At 34.6% G+C, this 13,811-nt stretch overlaps 1 long non-coding RNA gene across 1 annotated transcript in view; it reads left to right on the top strand.

Moving 5' to 3' along the window:
* LOC147074664 (uncharacterized) overlaps nt 1–13,811 on the top strand; it is a 257,127-nt gene that overhangs the window by 158,518 nt on the left and 84,798 nt on the right. Inside the window, exon 2 of the long non-coding RNA XR_015070255.1 lies at nt 7,350–7,673. This is a non-coding gene — a long non-coding RNA (uncharacterized LOC147074664). The remainder of the gene's footprint in view (nt 1–7,349; nt 7,674–13,811) is intronic.

Below are 13,811 nucleotides of genomic sequence, written 5' to 3'. Positions count from 1 at the left end.
CACCATTGTAAGTTTTGTTAGCTCTGAAGTTGGCTGGAGGCACCGGAACTTGGTCTGTAATTACAGAGGACTCTTATTATCACTTCTATAGGATGCGATGCCAGTAATCGCAAAGAATCTATGTTTTTTTCTTTTTATAAGACTAATAATTGTACACAACTGTCTATCAAATAAGCATAACTGTAATTGATATAATTTGTTGTAACCTTTCGACTTTGGATTAACTTTTAATGAACGACAGAGAGCCATCAATTATGAGCTCATTGCAAATGAGATGCAGTGGTGAATGATAACGAATTCATATACGGTTGAGGTTTCACTTTTTCATATTAATTACAAAAACTCTAGGGATGTGGTTGATTTTTCCCCTAACTTCCAAACAGAAAAATTCGTGGCTTATATTATTAAAATAAATAATGTACATTTTAGTTTCTACTAAAGGTAACAGAAGGATTGGATGTTGTCCACTGTTGACTGATGAAATAAAGGTTATCGGGTGCTCAGCCAAATCGCAAGTTTGCGATTGGTATTGCGTCTGTTAGTGCAGGATCCCATAGACTTTTCGTATACATAATATGCGGAACGCATTTTAACAATTGGAATAGGTTCTAGGGGTCACAAAGATATATTATAATGTCGATGTTGCCAAGCGATATTAGTGGTCAATTTTTTTTTATGGAGGCTTTATTTTTTTTCTATAAGAATGGGTTATAAATGAAGATGGGTTATAAACCCACCAAAAATTGTTCTGAGTTCTTCAATAAAACCAAGACTGAATCAGGGATTGATTAAAAATGAAATAATTGTACCATGCCATCGGCATGGTCGTAGAACGGTTCGTCCCACTTGAAAAAATAAAAATAGCGGGTAGTGCAATGTGTTCAAAATTATCGATTCTTAGGATCCTCTTTGGCTTTAATTATTTTATTTAGTAGCAATTTTGTATAGAATCCCCCAGATTGGTTTCTTTACTATATATATGCATATGATATTAATTTTAGTATTATGGTTAATCCAGAAACAGTGTAGGTTGCACATATAGGTGAATAAATGAAATAACGGTAACCACTAACCACACTAAGTACCTACACATTTATTAAAAAAAAGAAACAAGTCAAGTGTTCAAACACATTGCACTACCCGCTATTTATATTTTTTCAAGTGGGACGAACGGTTCTACGACCATGCCGATGGCATAGTACAATTATTGCATTTTCAATCAATCCCTGATTCGGTCTTGGTTTTATTGAAGAACTCTGAACATTTTTAGGTGGGTTTATAACCCTTCTTCATTTATAACCCATTCTTATAGAAAAAAAAATATTAGTAATATAATTTAAAATGTATAGAAATAAACCAGCGGCGCTTCAATAACTTTATTTAGCAATACAACAACAATAACTGTTAATAAATACATATCATTCTGATTTGATTATGCTTTTTAATCAAAACTTTATTGATTGTATTAAATATCTTTTATCGTATTTTCTACTTAGGTTTTTTTGTTTTGTTTTTTATAATTTTTATACTTTTCACTTTACTTTCCATACTGTTTTTCTGATACTGCATAATATTTATTTCTTCTTTACACTGTTTAATACTATTTTTTGTTTTTAAATGTCCTGTTGTGAACGTCTTAAATTTATAATTTGTAATGTACATCGTATGTATAAAAAATTGGATTTGAATTATTTATAATCAAAAGGTAAGAATGCTAACCACTGTTCCACGGAAGGCGCAAAAGTTAGATTTAAAAAATGCGTTAATAATGGATCAAAATTTTACTGCAGTGAGAGTAGTAATTCCCGTAATTATAGGACTTATTTACTTAGTACGCTACGTAACACCGGAAGAATAAAACTGATGAGGAAATTGTTTCACCGTAACGAGAAGTAGAGTGATTTTTCCACAAAACTTGTAACAATAATAATTGTTGTTCCACAAACTTGTAACAATAATAATAATAATGATATTCCAGCTAATTTTCAACTTACTAGAGATGAGAAGTGAAAATTTTCTTGATACTTGGTATTAATTGAGATTTTTTTAAATAGTTCAATGGGTCAACTCTATACACAAGGCTGCTATCGGCGGCTATCGAGGGTAGTTTCTCATGTTTATGTATTGAGATATTATAATTATTACGATAAGTTAGCCGTATAAACTGTCAAAACTATATATCTCACTCTAAAAGTTAACACAGCCAAGAGAGGTGCTGTTCAAACATAGCACTGTTTGACAATTCAGACGGTTAACTTATTAACTGCCTCAATGCATAAATATGATAAACTACCCTCGATAGGCACCGATAGCCGCCGTATGTATAGAATAGATGCGCAGATATTATCAATGCCCGGCTACGAACACGTCGTTGTAGGTAATAAATCCCATATTTTTTTCTCAATAATGGTGGACAGAAACTTACCATATTAGCGTGAGATTTAATATCTTTGAAATAAAACTAGACATAATCTAAGAGGCGCTGAGCGAGAGATGCAATATAATATATACTTATATATATATTTTTTTTAATATTATTAATAACCATGTCCTTGCTTTTTCGTGCAAGATGGTAATTTTTAACAATCACAAACACCCAGGCATTGAGAAAATCACATAAATATATCGTGTCCTCACAGAGAATCGAACCCAGAACTCACCACGAGAGCCGCCGAAAGATTTAATATTGTTGGTGTAAATACTGTAAATGCAGTTTAGAATAGCAACCATAACAATAATGACATTCGGCTTGACTAATTCAAGCGTATGTTTAAGGTTACATTATATAATTATGTTTTGTATGTTTTTCAATTAAGTAGATAATGGCTCGAATTTACAAGATAGTAAATTAACTAGAACTATCAAAAACATAATATATTATACCTATTACTTATTACAAAGGTATATAGTTACTGAAGGACATTATCTTATGACGACCTAATATTATAAGTTGCAAAAGATTTGCTTATTTAAGAGTGGGTATGACATAATATCGAACTGTCGACAGTCCGCACCGCCCCTCCCTCTGGATGATACTGGGAGCATACCGGATCCCTCCCAAGATCATTGCCATAATCAAAAGCTTGCACGAGAATAGCGAATGCTGTATCAGAATTGGAGACACTGTCACGGAATGGTTCGGAGTCCCGACCGGAGTCAGACAGGGTTGTGTCATTGCACCGTTTCTCTTCATCATTCTCTTTGACTTCATACTACGTAAGTCAATACCACCCGACCGAGGCATACCTGTTACCCCCACGGTGAATCTATGCGACCTGGAATACGCCGATGACGCTGTCCTATTCGACAACTCAATCGAGGGCATTCAAAAGACAATCGACAGATTGCATAACAACTCCTCTCGCGTTGGTTTGAAAATCAACGCGAAGAAAACCAACGTCTTGTGTAATAGTACCTGTCCTGATCCAGATTTCCCTCTGATTAGCGACGGACAAAATATCGAGAGCGTCGACAGCTTCAAGTACCTGGGGGTACACATCACGGGAGATGGCATTTTGCAGAAAGAGCTCGCTATCCGAATGGGAATGGCTGGAGCATCATTCAACTCGATGCGGATTGTCTGGGGCTCACAATTGTACTCGGTCAAAACCAAATACCGCCTATTCGACGCTTGCATTCTGACGGTGCTGCTTTACGGTAGCGAATCATGGCACCTTACGAAGGCTCAGAGCAACCGTATACTGAGCTTCGAAAACAGATGTTTGCGACGAATATTGGGTGTGCGGTGGTATGACTTTAGGAGCAACGAGGAGATAAGAGAACGCACCAAGCAGCCTCTCATCACGCTGAAAGTGAAGATGCGACGTTGGACCTGGCTCGGCCACGTGCTGCGGATGCCAGAAAAGAACTTCAACCTGCCTTGCCTCTTCTTCAAGCCGACCGGATTCCGGCGTCCTGGAAGGCTGCTAAATATAATCTACAGAGTGTATACGGCGGAGCTACGGGATGCTGGTTTGACCTGGAACGAAGCAAGAAGACTGGCGAGCGACAGGGATTCTTGGTGGCGCCGCGTGGTGTCCATATGCTCCAGTTAAGGGGCGGATATGGCAAAAGAAGAAGAATATGACATAATATATTTGTTTTTGAAAAGGGTCAGTTGAAATGTAATACTAAGTCGTATAATAATAATATATCAAGCCGTCACTTCTACATAATTTAAAATTTTCATCTATCTATAATATAATATAAAGATTATTGATAAATACGGTGACAAATGTGTTTCAACTCTAAAGTACTTATATATCTAATAATTCCTCTATCAGCAAATAACGATTTAACGTGCCAATATTTTTAAGTGTTAGCACATCTCTAAAGCATGCGTCTGGCTGGTTATTATTTTGTTTTACTGTTTTCACATCTCTATAAAAATAACTCCGTAAGCTTTCAGGTTCTGAATTCGCTTACGTTTTCATAAACATTGCTCTAGTATACCTTACTTTGAATTAATTTCTGTGAATTCAGAATAATAAATACCTAGTTAATCCAAGACCTAACTAATAATAATTACTGAATACATAATTTTGTAAGCAATTCTGAGAAAATATATTATTATAACTAAAAGAAAAAAATCTTTTTTGAAAAAGGTAAGACACCCAGGAGGCATCGTATCTGCATCTCTCAGGTTTCGCGCCCATGCACATAGACCACTATGCTATAGGCACCATACTTCATTGCGACAATTTTTAACTAATGGCTTTTAATACTCTCTGAAGCCATTTCAAATTGAGTTACCATTGGCGATCGGCTTTTGTATTTCAAATCAAAGTAGGTATTACTTTAATTACTAACCGACGTCACGGATCACTTCAAGATTTTTTGTTATAACTTACTTGAACTTGCCAATAATTTTTAATCAACTATTTTTTTATTCAACGAATAATTCACAAGATTTAAGAGTGTAACATACTAATTATTTTCTCAGAAGTTTTTTCAAAATTATGTATGTTCAATAATTAGATATATCTTATAACATCTTGTGAATTATTCGTTGAATAAAATATATATATATATAAATATGTAGGTAGTTAATAAATATTACGATTTGATTACGAACAGTGGCCGCGCGGCTTAAGCGTTGGACTATAACGCCGTGGGTCCTAGGTTCGAATCCTGGGTCTGGCAAGTACACAATATTTTGTTTTTCAATTTGTTTCTGTCAAGGTATGGATCTAATAGGTTGAGCAAGTGGCTGACATCCATTTCTCGTAAAAAAAAAAACAAAATCTGTTAATACAAACCTCTACTCTGTGAAGGCCCATATAATCCTATTAGGATCAGACATGGTAAAAAAAATACAATCTCTATCTCAATTCAAAAAGTAATGTTATTTTTCTTCAAATAATATGTTGAAAAGCCTCATTTTATGGAAATGGAGTCTAAATGTATGAAAGTAAAGAAAAAATGGGACACTGATATCATATAAATAGTGACAATTTTATTATTAACATCATTCATGTATTCTGTCCCTGTTTATTTACAATTCATTAGTTGAAAGCAAGCTAGAGACTGGGTCAAGTAATTGGCAACGCGATACATACATGACCGAGAGATATTGAATTAGCTTGGAGAGGCCTTCATCCAGAAATGAATTGATCCTGCTTGATGATGATGATAAATCCAATATAGTAGTGTAATCTGAAAGTCTTTGCTAGAATCCAAATTCTGTTTCTCTAAATAACGCAATATTGTCAAGAATTAACTGAGCAATCCAATTGTCTCTTCAATCTAAGTACTAAACAATTTATTACTGTGATACTCATAACAAGGTTTTTTTATATCCCTGTTAAATGATATCTAGAGATACTTCAAACAGATATTATTTTATGGGATGTTAAGATTTCTAATTTTCATGTTGTTTAATGTTATTTATTGTGAAGCTTTTCTATGTAGGTACCTACCTACCTATACATTGACTTTGAAAAAGCCTTGAATACATAACTACCAATAATCTTTATTATACTATAAAAAACACCCGAATAGGATTCGTTTTGTTGTGTACATAATTTTTGTTTTTTTAAATAAATAAATTATTCTGCAAGCATTTATTTTGTCAGTTATTTTGACTGGTTGCTATGGTGAAATTGGGGTACATCTCATTAAATTGACATATAGTGACGTGTAGTGAACTAATTTTGTCGTTTTCCTCCAGTGCCTTCTTCAAGTACAAATTTACGAACATCATACAAAAATGTATGAAAATATTTCGAATTTTTTTCAACTATGATAAATTTCTGTTATTGGAATATCCAGCCGATCCGATTTTATCCATTATATCCCAGTGATGATAGAAGCTGTTTTCCTTTTCCACAACAAACAGTACGCGGTATAGCTTGAGTAGTTATCTAACTAAATCCGCTCGCAACGCGGTTTAACTTCCGTGTTCAAACAGGACCTGATTTACTTATGGTAATGCCGCGTTTACATAATATTAGACACTAGGCATGTCCACTGCATCGATCGCCATCGAACAGTCAAATCCCTGCATTTTAAACTGGGGCTTCCGTCACACAATAGGCTCTTTGCACAGTAAGAGAATAGTTTGACATTGAGTCCAATGAGCGCCCAAAGGATGACCAAAACATTTACACAATGGCGAATGGAGAATTAAGCATATCTTTATGACGGTTACGGACAAGTGTAGTTTAAATAATTGACCTTAGCCAAATTAATAGATACGATGCGTTTGTTTAAGTAGGTATCATCACTATTTTCTTGAATGCTCCAGCATCTTTGAAGGGGCATCTAGGCTACAAAAATGCATCTGGCATGTGGCATTAAATCTGTCGTTTTTTGAAGCTTTGAAATTTTCATAAAACTCAAAATTTTAAAAATACCGACATCTACTTAACTATCCACGTGCTTTTGGTAAATTCAAAATCGACGTGTTTATAATATTATGTTGGTACAAACGCTCTAGAGTCTAGATCAGCGGTTCTCTAACTGGTGCGAAGCGGTTTCGGTAGGGCCTCGAAAAATGAACGCATTTTTATACTATTTATATTTTTATAATTATTATAGCATGTAACATTTCCTGGGTTTTGGACTTTTCTTTTTCTACACTACTTACTATCAAGACAAAATCTCGAAATAGATTATACGCGACAAATGATAATATGAGAGTTGCACTGGCCAAAACAAAGAAGAACAAACAAATAAAAGACTGATTCAGGCAAAGCAGATGCACCCATCCCATTAAAATTGTTATTTAAATTTAATGAATACACAACATGTGATATTTTCTGAATACATAAAAGGGGTCCGCGAGTCAACAATTTTTAAAGGGACCGCCACGCAAGAAATTTTAAAAAGCTTGAGAACCTCTGGTCTAGACTATGAAGAATTTGAGTCAATTCAATTAATTCAATTCATTTATTTTACATATTGTGGACATTACAAATTATAAGTTAAAGACGTTCACAACATGACATTTAGAAACAACGAAATATTATTAAAACAATATTACGTACATAATAAAAGAGATAGATCAGTATTAAGTTATTCTACAGTATAAATGTGTAAATACAAAAAAATATATAGGTACAAGGAAGTACACCGGATGAGTTAAGCAGACCCTATTTTAAGAATTTATAAAATAACGTCCACCTATACTCATCCTCACGTAGATGTAATATATCAACATCCGAAGCGATTTGGTTGAACAGAGTTATTGCCCTCCCAATTGGCATCACCAATGGCAGGTTAGTTCTGCTCCTCGGGAGAACAAACAACTGATGCTCCCGATTTCTAAGATAGTTATCAGGGACACACAAGTCAATACTACCAAGAATGGCAGAGTTCTCATTCACACCACGTGTAAGTCGAAAAAAATACGTGGCCAAATATTGATATCTTCTAGCACTTAAACTACAGTATGTAAGTATACCTAAGAGAAATTCAGTTGGATAAAGCCACGGATAGTATCCATATAACCTCAAATAAAGGAGTCTCAAAAATTTCTTTTGAACTCGCTCCACCATAAGGTCATATTTCAACTGATGCGGGGCCCAAACAATCGACCCACTCTCAAGCCGGCTTCTCACTAAGGAATTATAAAGAATTTTTAATACAGTAACATCTGAAAAGACCCGGGAAGTACGCAAGACGAAGCCCAACATTTGCAGCGCCGTTTTACAAATGATAGTAATATGACCACAAAATGACAGCTTACTGTCAAACGTAATGCCAAGATCCCTTACAGATGGTATTCGCGAAAGAACTCTGCCATGCATCGAATATTGGAAAAATAATACTCGCGAGGCTCTGTCTGGTAAACGATAAAATATTCTGGTAAAATATAAAATATAAAGAGTCTGGCTCATGATTACCACAGGAAGACCTATAAAGAGTTTTGACTTTGGTTCTGGAATGAAATGACAATTAGGTACTATTTTTGTATTCAACCTAGCTGTTTTCCATGAAAACAACCTTTTTCTTACCCCTTCTGAAATATGTTTGTGGAAGACAGTTGGTAGTATCGATATTATACCTCCCAACGTTTATATCGTTAGGATATTGTTATATCAGTAAGTACTGTGCTTGTATTATTTGTAATGAATTGTGTTAATTACCCGGAATTCTACTACATAATCAAATAAATTTTAAATTAGAAAACCATCGTTTATTTTTATTGGTTCGTTCGATATTAAGCAAACAATATTTTGACTGGCACTCCCTTATTTTGATTCGCGCGGAGTAAAACAAAATTTTGAAATATACCGATGTAATAACAAAATTAATGTTTGCCCACGGATCCCGAAAAATATTAATTACTAACCGTGATTCAATGCCACAAAGGTATAAATTTAATTTAACGACTCGAGCGAAAACAATCGTATTGAATAGAGCGAGAGGGAACGGGGATGGCGAACAAAGCTATATCGAAGGGCAATAAAACACCTGAGCCGTCATTGTACTCTTTGAATTATTTATTAGACACACATGGACAGAATGTTTTCTGCTGACTTAATTTTACAGAACTACCACAAACAATTTTAAAAAAATAACATAAAGAATAGTAGATAACGATTCTTACAAGTGTATACAAATAACACCAACGGGTTTATTCTATACACAAGGCGACTATCGACCGCTAAAGTGATAAAGTGATAGTATTTATTACATATTTGTATTGAGGGATTATATTTTTTATAATAAGTTAGTGTCACCACCTACCTATAGGTAGGTGTCTTCGCCTAATAAATTGATTAGTAATAAGCCGACATGTAAACCTGATCTCTAACTATACGGCTTAGTAAAACGCCTAAAACGCTTCCTTGTCTAATCATATATAATTGTTTGTCTGTTCGCAGGTTTTGTATTACCCGTTCGGTATATAAACATATCGAACGGGGCGTCGATAGCTACGAACAAGGTAATATAGTATGCAAGAATGATGTATGTTAATTGCCTTGTTCCATAAGATAAAACCTGTGATTATGTAATATAAAATGTTAGATATAAGTTTATTATGTAATTGTATATTAGTATAAATGGGCCAGAATGATTGTCAAAATAAAGAGACGAATGCAGTAGCGAGAGGTTATAATAAGATGTATAAAATGTTATGTGGAACACACTAATCGAATGATATTTCCATCTATAAACTCGTTAATAATTAAACTAATAATCATAGAATCAATGTATAACGTGGCAACACCAACAAAGCGCATAGCAACAGAGAACCAAACATGTCGGGACATGTTCGTATCGTAGATAAACGGGCATAGCAACGCACCAACGGCCGGCCGATGCATTGGTGTGTGTGCATCGGCGGGCCTACGCAATAACTTCAGTAGAGTCTCTTAAATTTAATTTTTATGAAATATTGTTCGATTTTTGTGTTCATAATTAGTATAGTTATCGTCTGTAATATAAAGCATGAGGAAATTCGCATATTTAAGAACGAATCAATTCTTGATTGCAACCAGCGCGGGCTTCGCCAATTTCTGATCAAATAAATTAAAATCATGACCTTATATAGCTGCGCGGAAAAGAGACAGCGATATAAATCGGGCAAGGTGGGGACATATCGCCGATCGATATACCCTTGGACATTGAAACCGAATTTCCTTTGCAAGAAGTAGTATTTTGCTTTTTGTTGGAAATAGTAAAATATTATTTCATATTACTATATAAGACGTAGTTTTAAGAATAAATTGTTATAATTATAAATGTAAAATTGTAAAAGGTAAAGGCAACAGACAGGTTTACGTCGTAAAATCACAAATATTTATGTGAGGGTTGATGGAGGATAATTACAGGGCCTATTATTATGTCAATAGGTACCTAGTAAGTAGTTGTAAATGCATGTAATTTAAACGCTAATCAAATCGTGTGTTTACTCCTGGCATAAGACTAAAACCGCGAGTTTATGCCGGAGATAGCTATTTAAATGCTCTAAATAAATTCATATAAAATCCATAGAATTAGATAGACGATATTTTATAACGTCAATATATCCATCCACGTGCACAGAATATATTATCTCTTGATACTTGGTCCTTCTGACAAACCAGTAAATTCTTATTAAATAAACAAGAGGTAACATGTAGTACGAGCTAACGATAATAGTAGAATCTTTGGTCACCCCTTCTCAAACTCTTTGGACCAATTAGAATAAGGGAGGCTGCTATAAAAGAGGGCGCATCCGAGAGACTTTTATCAGTCTACCGGATCATCTCTCAGGAACAACATCTTCTCTACTAGCAGCCTCTCTTCAAACACTCTGGACCAGTTTCACCAGTTTCGCCGCTCATCTCTTCGCTTCTTGAACGCCGAAGTACTCCCCGGTGAGAGTTTCGCATCCCGTTTACTTACGGGTGGGAAATATCTCTCGCGTTTGCTGTAATCGGTCGTCACGTTCACTTGTCTGCCGCCTTCACCTACATTGGCATGTAAAATATTATCTACTGGACGATACATACTGAAATAAACCGAGTCATTACCGACTTTTTCAAAAGGAAACATCGTTATTAGTAATAACCCCTCACCGACTGAGCTAGGAAAATTCATCAACGAAGTGCGCAGTGGCGTATCGTTGAGGGGGTGTTGTTATTAGCCGTCTAAACTAAACAGCCAAAACTGTCTATCTCGCTCTAAATTTTATCACACCCAAGAGAGGTGCTGTTAAAATATTGCACTTATTGCAATAATTACAACTAACTTATTGTAATTGTTACAATAAGTGCTAATACTTTGATACAAACCAGTGGCGCACCCAGGGGGGGGGGCAAGGGGCCCTGGCACCCCAAACATGAAAATTATCAGAATGATTTTGAACGTTGAAATTGAAAGCCAGTGAACTATACCTTGGGCTTAGAAAAATAACACGGCAAAAAAATGATTTGTAATTCTCCAGCACCCTTTTAAGAAAACATTCTTATATTTTAATTTCTAACACAAAAATTTCGAAACACTAATGTCAGGTTTTTTTAGAAACCCAATCCCTAATGGAACTGTCGAAAAATTCTCGGTGTCCACCCGAGTTCCGGAGTGGTATAGGTCATGGCTGGGCCTTGGCATGGCCGCCAAATATCCTAGCCTGAGAGCCCGTTTCAGGATGTGGAGACCATGGTGTAGGTACACCGAGTGCAATAGACAAAAGACCGATAAACGAGAAATTAGGCTGTGAAGAAGAAAAAGAGCCTAGGGGACTAATTTACATTCTCCTCCTTGCCCCCCCCCCCCCCATATTAAATCCTGGGTGCGCCACTGAACTTGACGATAACATTTCGGCGCTTAATAAGTCAATGATTGCCAACATGACGATTGCCAATTTGGACTAGTACCAGCGCTCGGAATGGACAGGAACGCACCGGAGCGCCGTTGTGGTTCGTGGAATTCCAAAATATACCGTTCCGGCTCGTGGATTCATTTAAAATTGCGTTGCGGTTCGTTAGATTGAGATAATTATATATGAATGTATCTTTTAAAGTTTTTCTCAAAATTAAAAATTAACGAAGTTATGTTATGCCGGGCGTGCAAGGGTTAAAAATAAAAATTATGACATCCCTAAATTTCTTTCAACCTTCTTATTTTGTGTCGATATGTCCATGCCTAAATGCATTGTCTAAATAACAAGAAACAACCAGCTGCAAGCGTAAGTTACTTTATTACCCAAAAAAATGTGCCTTGCTGACACTAGTTGAAAACTCTTAAAAAATAAAGTATACATTGTTTAATAATTTCTAAAGGATGAAACATTTCAAATCTCAATACAATTTTGCCTTTGACTTACGCATTGTTAATTTACCTACCTACTAATTTATTATATTATTTTATTCGGAGTGACAAAAATTATTACTTCGCCAATTATTTTCGGGTGAATGAATTGTGTTTTCGATGGTTAAATTAATACAAAAAAGTTTGATAATTTGACTCGTGCAATCCGCTATTATATTCCTATTAGTTGCCTTTTAAAATATTTTGTATTATTTAAGATATAAATACGTTTCTAAACAAAATTGTTTATATTATTAGTTTGGTGTTTTTTTTGCTACATTCTAGTATATGTAGATGTTTTAATTTTAACTGTGTGTTTAACTTGATTTTTTAATCCTCCTAAAAGTTGGTCAAAAATGTCATCAGGCGAAACGTGTTAACCGAAACTATTGAAAAATATTTTGTCGCAGGTAACGTAACGCTGGCCACATACCTACACAATTTGATCATTTAAAAAATGATATTGAGTGGTTATTTATAAAAATAATGAAGGTATAATAAAGTAGTAGGTAATTCGTGTAAATCTGCTAAAACCACATTACATTACATTAGGAATTCACTCCAATAACCATTGAAGTGGCAACAGATGGTATTCATCTCAACAATTGACTTTTGTTAAAAAAAGCTTATGACGTGTCGTAAACCCCTATTTTTACGATGCTTACATTTGTTTTGTAATTTACATTATTGTTGAATTGCGACTATAGTACAATAAATCTTGTGATATAACTACTACATTCATTCATTTATTTTCCATAGGTCATGATGAGTAGGTATACTTTATTGTAAGTGAATTTTGTTGCTTCTGGTAAGTTTTGTGTTTTAATTTTAACTTTGTGTTGAACATATTTTTTAATAACAATTTGTTCTCTTAAAAGTTAGTTAAAATTCTCAGCAGGCGATAGGAATACCTTTATATCGTCGGTGTATTGTAAAAAGGGCGAACTAACCAAAATACTATTTTTCAGGAGGAGAATTTTTAACCTTTGACATTTATTTATTAATTACCTGTGGATGAATACTGTCCTTATAATAGGCTTTATAATATAATATTTTAAAAAGTCTATTATGTTAAATTCGCTTTTTATTCGTAACACTAAGTGGATAATCACCCTTACAATTATCGTTTTTAATAAGTACTTTCCTGTGGAATACAAATTCGCCATTTTTACATAATTATATTATTACATATATACCTATATACTATTGTCGCTGGTATCCAAACTGATTTAAGATAATTCTGGCCACACGCACAATTTGATAATTTTGTGGATATTTATAAAAATAATGAAGGCTTAATTACGTAGTAGGTACTTCGTGTAAATCTGCTAAAACATTAGGAATTCTTTCCGGTGGACAATACAGTGGCAACATCTGTTCTGTGATTCAATAATTATTGTCATCTCAACAACTTGACTCCTGTTAAAAAAATATTTATGATAAGTCGTAAACCCCGATTTTTACAATGAATAATGAATGATTTTTTCTACAAAAATGTGTTTGGGCCATTGATGGTTTGGGCAGAAAATATTGAATAGCCTTCTCCAGAGTTTATTTATTTGGGACGTTCC

The sequence above is a fragment of the Rhyacophila brunnea genome, unplaced genomic scaffold, assembly GCF_057557595.1.
Source record: "Rhyacophila brunnea isolate RB1 unplaced genomic scaffold, BYU_Rbru_1.0 scaffold_16, whole genome shotgun sequence".
Lineage (NCBI taxonomy): Eukaryota > Metazoa > Arthropoda > Insecta > Trichoptera > Rhyacophilidae > Rhyacophila > Rhyacophila brunnea.
The sequence above is the reverse complement of the archived record's forward strand: the minus strand, read 5'-3'. Positions and strand labels throughout refer to the sequence as shown.